The sequence below is a fragment of the Seriola dumerili genome, unplaced genomic scaffold (assembly GCF_002260705.1).
Source record: "Seriola dumerili isolate Sdu_G_001 unplaced genomic scaffold, Sdu_1.0 BDQW01000068.1, whole genome shotgun sequence".
Classification (NCBI taxonomy): Eukaryota; Metazoa; Chordata; class Actinopteri; order Carangiformes; family Carangidae; genus Seriola; species Seriola dumerili.
This window is the reverse complement of record NW_019174323.1, coordinates 15,441,842-15,454,208: the sequence shown is the minus strand read 5'-3', so window position 1 is coordinate 15,454,208 and position 12,367 is coordinate 15,441,842. Positions and strand designations below refer to the sequence as shown.

General features: G+C 40.7%; 1 pseudogene; it reads left to right on the top strand.

Moving 5' to 3' along the window:
- The first annotated feature begins 670 nt into the window (after positions 1-670).
- On the top strand, positions 671-1,747 carry LOC111219656 (annotated as a pseudogene).
- The last annotated feature ends 10,620 nt before the right edge of the window (positions 1,748-12,367 follow it).

The window sequence follows — 12,367 nt, the reverse complement described above, 5'->3', positions numbered from 1 at the left end:
TGCATATAACATGTTTGTTACACCTAAAGAAACACACAGTGCACGTTGTGTGAGAAACACTGAATGTAAACATAACATTATTATATGTCACCTGTGTTGGTGCTTTCAGGCGCCTGTTACTTACAATGGCCACTGTTTGTTTTACCTTTAACAAACAATGTATATAAAAATCAATGCACATCTCCTGTTATTGTCAAATGCAAATACTTTAGCATCACTGGAACAAACACGCAGGCTTGCATTTGTAATTGTTAGATATATTTTTATACTTTTTACACCCTGTACGTCTCGTCGTTTTGTCAGTTTTTTGTCACTATCTATTATTGCTAGCGTCATTGTGGTATTCAAAACCACTATTTCCATGCGTTTACACGCCTATCTTGTATGTTGCCTGTTCGAATGCTTTCCTGTTTTGCCTTCATCCCCTGTCAGGCAAATCGCTAAAATTGTTTCATTGCACTTTGCTTAACACAATTTTAGTGCCTCCGATCAGCATTAATCAATTAGATTATAGAATAGAACAGAAATATCACCACGCTGTTTCCTCTGGAAAAATACGGACAAATGGCAGTTCACAGGCCGTCACAAATTTGAAGGAAAAAGTGTAATAACTAAAACAAATTCCTGTTAATTAAGCATCATCATAACTCATTAGTGGACTGCATTCAACATGGTGGTTCTCTACATTAAAACAGTCCCTCTGTGGCTTTTCCTTTCCGTCGCAGGACGTAACGAGCCTCTGAAGAAAGATCGACCCAAGTGGAAAGAGTGACTACCCGATGACGGAGGGCCAGCTACGGAGGCAAGGCGGGACGAGTTCTGGGACACGGCGCCGGCTTTCGAGGGCCGTAAGGAGATCTGGGACGCTCTGAAAAGCCGCCGCTTGGCACTGTGAGTGCAACGACCACGAGCTGGCCCCAGGCTATAGTGGAGCGTGAGCCAGTATCACACTGCCACATGGTAAAACAGAAAATACACATTCACAAAACCAAATAGTTCGTACTTCATGTCTGGGGAAAAGACACTGATGGACTCAAATCCACTGATGTACATCAATCACAGGTTGATCCACAGTATACAGAACTTATATTTAGATTGCACAGAATAACTGACCGTAGGTTTAAATAACAGCTTGTATTCTTTCCCTCTCCAGGTACTCTCACAGAGTGTTATGATGAACTCGGGAACCGCTACCAGCCTGCCCGTCTACTGCCTGGTCCACCTGTCAACCTCATCTCAGAACGCAGCCATGAGGACCCCAGCGACAGGCCCGAGCCCCCCGTAGCACCCAAAAAGGAATTCCAGCTCAAGGTACCGAACAGACTTATCGGGTTGTGTTATCAGATGTTACCTTTAATTCATAGAACCCCAGTTACATCATTGTAACTACTTTTAACATTCAACTACTACTTCAACACTGCCAGGAAGTATTGCAAGTTCCTGTCTTGGTTTATCCTTGACAGACAAATTTTTTTACCTGTGTTCCCCGTGTAGGTACGACTGTCCACAGGTAAGGACCTGCGCCTCAGCGCCAGCATGGCTGACACCATAGGGCAGCTTAAGAAGCAGCTGCAGGCCCAGGAGGACATCGACGCACCCATCAGCGCTGGTTCTTCTCCGGCAAGTTGCCTCACAGACAAGACACGGCTGCAAGACACTAAGATCCAGAAGGACTTTTGTCATCCAAGTCATCGTCAACCCGCAGGCCCTCCGAGCCCCGAAGCCATCGCCCACCTCATCTGAATAGCTAAGAACAAGAGGACAAGTGGGAGAGGTGGTGCAGTGGTGGCAGACACTAAAGGACCAGAGGTGCCTCCTAATGCTGGATTGAAATAAAACTGTGGAGTACAAAACTACATGAGGGAGAAACTCTACAAGTGCTGCTTTCTTTCATCTACCACGTGTTGTATTTGGTTTTGTTTTTTTTTTTGGGGGGGGGGGGTGGGGGGGGGGGTGGGAGGTGGAGGTGGGGTATTTTGGGTTGGCTTAACGTCAGTCCATTCACCACACTAACTCTGGAGATTCTCTTCCCCTTGTCTCTCTGAACCATTTCAAATGAAAGCAAAACTCGTGCTAATGAGCAGCCTTTTCAACCGCATATCAGACTGTGCACATCCGCCGTGCACACGCGAGGACTTTGCCGCTGCCGTTTTTCTCTGCACTAATAGGTAACTAAGTGCCAATGGAAGAAATGCAGAAGTGTTGTGTTGGTTCTAAAGCACATTTCTACTAGGACTGCACTGCAATCCTCTACTCCTCCACAGATACAGGAAGGGAAGCAGAGAGTGTGATCCCGAACATTTCTTGTTTCCCTTTTCTTTTCTTTTTTTTCTTTCTTTTTTTTTTTTTTTTTTCTTTTTATTGAGGAAATAATGTAAATCTGAGCTTTTTTGCACATTTAAGATATTACTATACTTTTGTGGTAGTTGGTGTGCCTTCTACATGAAAACAAAAAAAGGGTCAATGTCCTGAAAGATGCTAGTTTTACCACTAGATTAAGCCTCTTGTATTTTTTTAGATTCAGGAACTCTTAGATTGACCCAAGCTATAACTGCTGCCTTTTTTCTTTTTGTTTTTTGTTTGTTTTTTTTGTTTTTTTTTAAATGATTTCACAAATCTTGCTGACAAAACATGGTGTGTGGTGTGCTGGCAGTGTGTGTTTGGGCAAAAGGAATATGTAATTTTAGCCATATGATACATTTCAGTTTGACATAGCTCATAGGACACAAGACTGTTTTCCCTGGTCTACAAGTCATAAGCTTTGCAATCAATCATATCATATTGTCTAAGGAATTACAAATTCCCATGCAAAAAAAAATGGTCTTAAAATTGGTCTTATTGACCACTTAATGACCCCCGGACCACTAGGGGGCAGCGACACAGCCCTGATATAATCAGTTCAGTTGCTTGGGGCACCTGATGAATGTAAATCCAGTATTCATTCACCTTTTTATCCTCCGCATATGGTTTAGGAAATTATAATATTTGTCACTTTTGTTCTCTAGATGTTTGACTTTCCTTCACCAGCATACAGATGTCTTAGAGTGAGCTGGTTTGCCAGAAATGGCTGCCAACAAGTTTTATATGCGGGGGGTTGGTGAGAGCCGTTAGGACTTGACCATATGGAGCAGTGAACCGAAACAATGAGCAGAAAAAGCTGCGGATTTGAGCGTCAGTTCTCAGCAGATCCAGCTGTACAAACTTTACATACAGGGAGTTATTTGTTTGTTTTGTTTGTTTTTTTTGTTTTTCAATTTAAAAAAATATATATAATAATAATATAATTATATATGTATATATATTTATATATTTAAAGGGCCACTTCACTGATTTTAGATATGAAGATCAGTTTAAATTACATGGTTAGTACTACTTTGCCTTCAAAACCAAAAGAGGTGTGGAATTTCAAAGATGTGGGCGTTTAACATTTATTGGAAAGGGTTGAAACAAATTTATCATTTTATTTATGTTATGACTTCTTTTCTTCAATTGACAGCATACTTTGAATCCTGTACCACCACATAGACATTAGACTTTACTTTTGTTTTAACCTCTGTCTAGGTCGGTAAACACATTCAGAGTCTTTGCACAAGCCATTCTGCCTGACAGTTAAAAATGTTTCTAACGAAGCAGTAAGCTACTGCCTTTTTTTCCTTTTATATAGTTGTACAGAGACAAACAATGTCAGTGTGTGCGCCGTGACTCTGACTGATTGTTGTTGTACAGCAAAGATTATTGTTTTGAAAGGAAAAGCTTTGTCCAGGTTTGTCGCCAGCCACAGTGGCTGCCAGAACACAGAAACATGTCGGCCTCGAACACGACTGCCCTGAAATGATGCCGGCAGCTCATGGCGGACGTTGCCATTTGTCCTGACAGTCTGATTGGTACGAACGCATTAAAATACAGTGGCTATATTCACACTGCAGCTGAAAGTGCACGGTTTTAGATATTTCGCATATATCCAATGTGACATTGGAATCATGAGTGCTGTGCTGTGAACATCACAAATATCCACACCCATGTGAAGTTTTGCATTTTGAAATCGGAGACATTTATCGTACATTTGACTTACATGGCAGGTCATAAGGTCATATGACACAACAGAGAGAGAGATGGCAGTAATTGGTATTTTAGGAGCCCTCTGAGTTTGGTCCATATGGAAGCAAAGAAATGCCATAATGAATTCAATTTTAAAGGAGCTATTTGAAAGTTTTGGTATTGCTACATAGCTAGCGTTAGCATTAACAGCTGTTTACTTACCAGTCCAGTAGAAATGTTTCATGTTCAGTATCGAATACTATTCCTTCACTCACTAAGAGCTGTCTCCAGCACTGAAAAGCCAATGTTAACTCTTCTTCTGTTTCAATTTCTATCACTTCTTTCCTTCCACTGAAGCTAGCTCGCTAACCAGCTAGCCCTAGTCCAGCTGGCCTGTCTCATCACTTTCCGATAGCGAATCTCTGTGGCATCCACTCTGCCCTGAAGACGTGCCGCTGCTTAGACGTTGCATTACCTCTTGTATTGTAAATACAATCATTGCTGATGCTCTTGGCAAGCGACCATCACCACCGCCCGACAGCGTATTCCGCGGTGGAGAAAACGTACAAATAGCCCCTTTTTTTTTTAAATTGTGAAATTTAATCACTGTGGAATACTTTTGTTGTTGGATGTTGAAAATTAAATACCACTGAATTTATAGGACTGAAATATTTTAATTTGAAAACAATAACTGAATTTATATCGTTTGAATTACCCTCTTAATTAATTTTACTTCATTCAAACGACTTAAACATTGTTTTTCATTGTTACACACATTTCACATAGAAACTTCAAGTGTCCAGGGTGACTGACAGAATGTAACCTGGTAGGACGGAGGTCTGATGGCTAATGGATTATATTCGGATGATTCGTTTGTTTGGTGCCTAAATTTCTCGAGCAACTTGAGTTTCTGACTTTACTTGAATTTCTCTGCAAATATGACCTGCTCCGCTTCTGTCCATCGCCGTCACTTCCAGGTCATGTCGGTGTCAAATGCGTGTTATAGCTCAGAATAGGTCAAGGCCTGCTTTGTGAACGTAGCCGGTGTTGTACCGCTCATGGTGCAATTCTTCCCGACGCACAAGTCTGCGGCTCGATGAGCGTTGTTTTCATTCACTGCTCCTGTTGCACAGTTCTCCAGCAGTATGATCACTGAGGAAGTGAAATAGTTCGAAACCTAACTGAGCCACGCCCAAACACATCAAGAAAAATGTTTTATCTTTAAATGAGTTTGTTTTCTAACATCTTTTCTATACAGTTTCAACTTTAACGCTCATCACAATCACCCTGTTTTTTTTTGTTTTTTTTTATTTACAGGACCTTTTTTTGTTTTTGTTTTTTGCTTCCCTTTACCAATGGTTCTTTTGGGGATTTCTTGATCATTTTATGCAAACTTGAATAAGCATCATTTTTCTCTGTATGTGCAATACAATAGACATAGACCTCATATCTTCTTTTTGGTTCTGACTCTATAGATTTCATAGAGCACCAGCTATGAGTATTGTTAAAGTCATGTCAAGCGACAGGTACAAGCCTGCTACAATCTGACGCCTGTGTCGACTGTTTCAAATGTTCACGTTTGTCACTTTGAAATGTATTTCTAGTCTGATGCCTTGACCGTTCAGATGGGCTTTCATCTTTCACAGACAAAATATCTAAACATTAAAAATGCCTACACAACTTTTCTTCCCCAGTGTCCATTTAGCATTCTGCCCTGCACGTCTCAGCTGTGCAGGTCAGGGTGTCATTGAGCCTCAGGTTGGGGAAAAGCTCTGCTGACGACTCTATCGATGGCGTCTCCTGTTACAGCGTCCTCGCTGAAGTGAGCCGTGGGTGGGTTGTTTTTTTTTTGTTTTTTTTGTCATGTTGCGTCTCTGACTGTCATCTCTCCCTGTGCTTCACCGGCATTCGCCCTCTTTTTAAACTCAATGAAGTAACGTTGAGCAGAGGTTATCGTATCAGGTTAAACTTAAAGGTACATCTTAATGAATTGTAAAAGGGCTTAAGGAACTTTTAAGGTGTCCCTCAGGTTGCAAACTAAAGAGAACTCCAGAAGGAAGCCCCTCGTACCGTGCTGTAAAAATTACCAAAACCAATCCCTGTCCCACCAGCAATTCAATACAGTGTCTCTCATGAAGTCACACTCACAGCTAAGGAGCGCTCTCTGTTTTAAGGGAAGGCCATACAAATGCAGATAAGCTGCCCCCCCCCCCCGATAAATGTGCTATGAAATGGATGAGATCTTGTTCTTTTTGTTTGTTTTTTTAACTGATGGTTGCATGTGTGGAAACCTACCATGATAAATCATTGGAAGAAAAATGTAGCAAAGTCTAATCTGCAAATTAGTATTTGAAGTAAATGCATATGTTTCCTCCATTCCCCGACACTTGTGTTTAGTTGTAGTGCAGAAAGTTGAGTGTGTCTCACAGCAGCTGACAGTTTGACTAGTAGGAAAAGCAAAGGTGTTATTAATAACATTAACAATGGCTCTGTGTCCCAGTGAGCCAACATGTAAAAACCCAGAACCCTGAGACTGAAGCAGCTAAATGGAATCCAGCCATCGTTCATTTTATTATTTATACCTGTGCTTTAACCTTAGACAGCCCTGCTCTTGACAGGCTGACAGGCACCGCAGAATTAACAGCGTGAGCAGAGTTTGTACATTCCCACATAGTCCTATGGTCTCTAATCAAGCAAAGTGGAAACACCTGTGAGCCGACCCTCAGGGTGCATGCGGCTTCCGGTCTCGTTAAAATGCTCTTCTCCACCCCTCAACGCGGGACGGAGGCTTCTACGTTGGCTTTCTGTGTGAAATGATCAAAACTCATTGAGTTGAGAAAGCTTCATGGTTTACAGCGCTAGTCCAGTTTCCCTCCGCAAATCAGACTCATCGTCAGACACTGACATCACACCCTCTGCAGAGGGTCTGTGAATTTGACCTCAGTTGTGATTTTTGTTCTTTTCTTTTTTCTTTTTTCTTTTTTAGTAAAGTTTAATCCCACTGACACTGAGTCACATGTCTCATTTTAGTGAAGACACTTTAGAAAATTCTGTTCAAGTCTGCAAGAAGTCGAGTACCAAAAACGTTCAGGTGTAGAGGAAAGGAGAGGCGGTAGAAGTAGTGCTCAAGTCAACCCAGTGCAAATCTCAGATATTTGGAGATGTTTTATTTTGACACAAGATTTTAACACAAGGTCCACTTGCTAGCTTTTTCCAGACCTTTCAACCACATCTTGTGGTCTTCCTCAGTGGAGTTTGCTTAGTAAACGTAACAAACTCGGCAATCCCCCCAAACTTCTCTTCTGAGAAACACCTCGAGATGTGTGAAAGCCCCAGAAAAACTTTTGTAAGCACCGTTTTCCACAGTCAGGAGCAGTGTAAATGGACATGGATCATGACACCAATCAAGATGCAACACTTATTGTTTTGCACTCATTTCGAATGTATGTAAACTTTTACATCGCATATAAGACCTGACTTAGACAAAAATATAATGATGTCTGCATGACGTCGTGCACATGTATGTTAATGATACACAGATGAAATTGAATTGCATATGAAGTTGTTTATTAAGCTGGTTATACAGTAAAAAGCCATAGTAGGCCGGAAATATTTATTTTTCACTTGTAACAGCAAATAACATCACGATCCTCTCCTTTAAGATCTCAAATTCCCAAAAGACACTGCAGTTAGATAAATCTTATTGTATTAACACATTAACAGCTAAACCACTTAAAACAATTTTTTTTTCAAATTGTCTATACCACCTAAGGTATGGTGTTAAAAAAAAAAAAAAAAAAAAAAAAAAAAATCTGTATATTTAGTCAAAGACAGAAATCAAGTCGTTATATGGACATTTCTTGATGATGAATGACACCCACAATTTATTTTACTACTTGGTGTGTTCATTTATATGCTGAAATCATTTTAAATCATGTTTTTAAACTGTTGAATAAAATCAAACTATTGTAAAAATGAAGATTGTTTTCTGCTTTTCTTCCTTGGAATGAATTAAATCAGACGTGATTGAGTTAAGTTACAATTTGCCTTAAAATAGAAAATTCATACCCAGCTTGTTGATCACATGCTGCAGCAAGTCCTGATTTATCGTCACCACAAGATGGAGCTCTGCTCCTCTGCAAATACTCCAGTGAAGCTTGGCTTCTTCGACAGGGGGAATGAACATGAGTAGACTGAACACACACACATAGCCTTGTTTGTTTTAGCCAACATATTCAGGCATAAATCAGATGATTTACAGTGTGTTCCTTGAAAGCAGTGTTTCCCAACCTGGAAGGTTCAAAAAAGCACCATGGAAAAGTTATTTTTCAAAAAAACAAAGTTTGTGCTTTAGCATTTTTTGGAGGAAGGAATGAACTCAGAAAAGTTACTTTTTGGCTCACTCCTGCTTAACCCTCCTTATGTTTCCTTCATGCAATGATTTCCTACATTTCCCAAAATACCTTTCGACGCCCCTGAAATGAGGGTGTGGACAGTTGCAATCAAAGGTAGCTTTATGGGCATATAAATGGTTTGGAAGTGTTTAGCTGTGGGCTACTGTACACGTGTGTACAAGTTACTCATGCACAGAATTCAACAATCCTCAACAACTTTTCCCAGCAGCCACCTGTCAGTCACACAGGATGGGTGGGAAGGTAGGAGGAAGGTCTTTATGGAGTTTTCTTTTGATTAAGTTTGAGGTTCTGTAGGTGGGGCTCTTTTCTTCAGCTGCTGAATTGTGATGAGAATCAACAGTTGCGGTAATCACCAATTTTTTCCCCTCTGTTTATACCAAACACACCGTAACTGTAAAATCTGTAATTTCCTGTCTGAAAGGCAGGAAAAGGCTGCTAGACACCAACTATAAGTGAAGCAGAAAATTGTTCAACTGTGCTCAGGTTAAGTCCATACTTTGTCTTGTAAATCACCAATGAAGTCTCTTTCATACTGGCACTTCATGTGAAAATACTGCCCATTATTACTGTCATGCTGCACATCTTGTTGCAGCTAACATCACCCTCCTTGTACATGGAGAGGGAACTTTTTAAGCCGTGCAACTCTGACTCGTTTTCTCTTTCGGTCTCTGCAAATACAGTCAACACGGGGTCTCCGGAGGGCTGTGGTGCACCGGGCCTGGAAAAAGCCCCTATTGACGGTGGAATTTCACAGAGAGCGCTGTTTGTGGTCACTCGCCCAGTCAGCCTTATTCTAAGCTCTGTTCCCCCCACCGACAGTCCCAGGATGACCCTGACGCCACAGCAGAGAGTTTGGAGGGTTTGGACAGAGGCATATGTCTAAGGGGTCATAACAATGTCCAAGGCTTATGATTTTAATTTGACTTTGGATCTCATTCAGTCTGTTTTATGAAACTCCCACATTGTAATGTGTGTGTCTGATTTTCTCTCCCTCTGCCTCTTTCCTGTGAGCAACAAAACCACTGGAGTGGACACCATAAAGTTTAACACTAATCCTCCCCAATGAACTACAAAATCATGACTGAAATTTTATATGATAACTTTAACATACATTGCTCGAAAGTACCAACTGACAGTGAAGCCAAGACTTATCCCCTTTTTAAATCTATGTAAAGTATATTATTTAAATTATCTATTTTCATATCTATGTGCATACTGCTTTGAATACGTTTGGTTTAGGACTGACAGTAGGTTAGTTTAAACTTACTTATTCTGTGCAAAACTCTTCCAAAAAAGACAAAACAAACCTGAGTTTGTCAAACTGAATCACAAAGTCAAGCTACAACCACACCGTACATTTGCCCGGGTGAAAGTCTGTTCTCAGTATGATGGAAAGTCTGCCCCACAGGACGTGGTCAATCAAAAATGAGAGAAAAATAAAAAATTGTTCAGAGAAAACCTGGACTCTCCAGCATATTTCATCTACACCCCCACCAGACATGAGCTGTATGTTGTTTCATTGTTGGAAATTCCCAATTTATAGGCTGTAATTACAACTTCAGTGGGTTCCACTCCCGCTGACCATCAAACTTACCCGCACAAAACAGTAAAGCTAATGGTCAGCAGTGTTTTCTAGTTAGCGCAAACAATTTGAGAAGGGTCCAACTGTAGACTTATTGCTGCTGGGGGACCCAAGGTTTGCTAGCCCACAAACAGGCTTAAAATACGACCTCTACATCTTCAATGCAGATTGGAGGTTACAGTGAGTCAGTGTCAGAAAGTGACGGGTCAGGGCTAGCTGGTTAGCTAACTTCAGTAGAAGTAAAGATAATGGAGACAAGAGTTAACATAGAGGTAAATAAAATGGAATGAAGTTTGATACTGAACCTACAACATTTCAACAGTTGTTCATGTTAACACTGGCTATGTAGCAATAGCAATAATTACAAAGCGCTCCTATACGTTTTATAGGATGTTTGCAACTAATGCTAGTTTTTTAATGTTAGCAAGTCCAATTAAATACTAATATTAAATGTTCACCTAATGTGCTATTGATTAGCTTGTTGTGTAGGGTAATATTGTGCTTTTTTTCCAAAGTTACAGTGGTTACCCTCTAATCCCAAGTGAAAAAGAGTTTTCACGGAAGCTATGCATCTGAATTATGAGGACACTCCTCATTCTTGTTCCACTGGATATCTCCCCAGATGTGCGGTCTGCAGCTGGACCTTCATGGACAGTTTGCCACACAAGTGCGTTTTAATAGATAGTAAAAAAAAAAAAAAGGTGGTATTGCTATGAAGTGTAATATTTATAGCACCGGCAATTTATATCACCGACAACAGATAGCTGTGGCTCGGAAAGGGCGGAAAGTCCTGAGAAATCTTGACAGTCTCCAACTTGGAGCACTTACTTACATTTTTCCTAGTAGTAGTAGTGGAATTTCCTATTATCCAGCATCCCAGAAAAGCACCAAGTGAAAAATAAAGTTACTTCACAGAAGGTAATGCATGATTTCTGAGTGATGAAATGTTTGTGGTGCTAATTTTGCAACCCTGTTTGAGTTCAAAGTCACAGCTCTAATTTCTACTCATTTTCAGCCTTCACTCACTCTTTTCCATCAACAAAGCTTTTCCAGCTTTTAACACTTTAGGAGACGCTTTCCCTCATCACAATATTTTTCAAAGTAAATATTTTTGACACTAACTATGTGCATGGAGTAAAATCTATGCTTCATTTTTGACATTTAGTAAAATCTTGACTTCATTTTTGTTTTTCCTAATCTGTTGGCCTGATATATGGAAGCCTATAGGGAACTTTATTCAAATGATAATGTAATACCACACTAACATTTTAATTTTTCACATATGTATGTGTTATTTGAGCAAAAATGAAAATGAAAATGCAATAAACCAATTTGCATTTTTTGCACATACGTGCATACTATCAGGCATATACTGTACATACATGTATACATACAGTTACGCATGTGTGGGGCAGCAGCCTAAACAAACCACTGGGTATCACAGTTGCGATGTTTATTCTCAGGTGAATCGCGGTTTTGGTGTTGTTTGGCTGCTGTGGGACACCCTAGTTTTGAGGTGCGTTCTGTGCGGGACGCCATCTTGGTTTAATGTTTTCTTTTTCTCTCACGGTAAAAGGTAAAAGGTAAGCAGTGTTAACAGCAGCTTGTGTTTTTAAAAACTAACTTCGGGGCTGAATTAACTCTTTCATCCCCGAGCACAGTGTAGCCGCGGTGTTTTGCAGCAGGTGTGGGCTGGACAGGTGACAGGTGACAGGTGTGTTTACAGTGTTTTATGCTCTGAAAGACGTTTCAACAGGAAAGGGGTGAAAATCAGCGGGTTCGTCCGGGTATTGAGTTTATGTCAATGCCGATCGGAGTCGGAGCTGCGTCTACTGCAGAGCCATATTGCCGGGATGAGCAGTTCAGATCAACACTGGTTGGATAGTGAAGCAAATGAAGCATCTTTTTTTTTTCTTTTTACATATTTTGGCAATTTCAGGACAGTCGAGGAAGATGACAGTATTAAACATACAGCCAGTGCAGGCAGACAGGTTTTTCCTGGTCTTGACTGGCAAAGTCATTCACATGGCCTCAGTCCATCTGACCAGGTGTGTCACAAAATCAGACCAAAGGCAAAAGGTCAGTTTGCAGTTGAGGCCTAGCAGAGCATTAAAAGGGCAGATATCACAGATCCTCTAGAGTTACAAGCCTGTTTGACTTGTTTTCTCATTTATCCTCTCCCCTGCAGCTCCTGGAGCAGCTGTTTAAAAGAACCCACAATTATTTCTAATGCTGATCCCTTTCAGTGCAATGTGTCCTTGATGTTAGTGAACCTACAGTAATCTGCTGAGCTAACTTACAGGAACTGGAGGTCATTCATGAGTCATCAGGA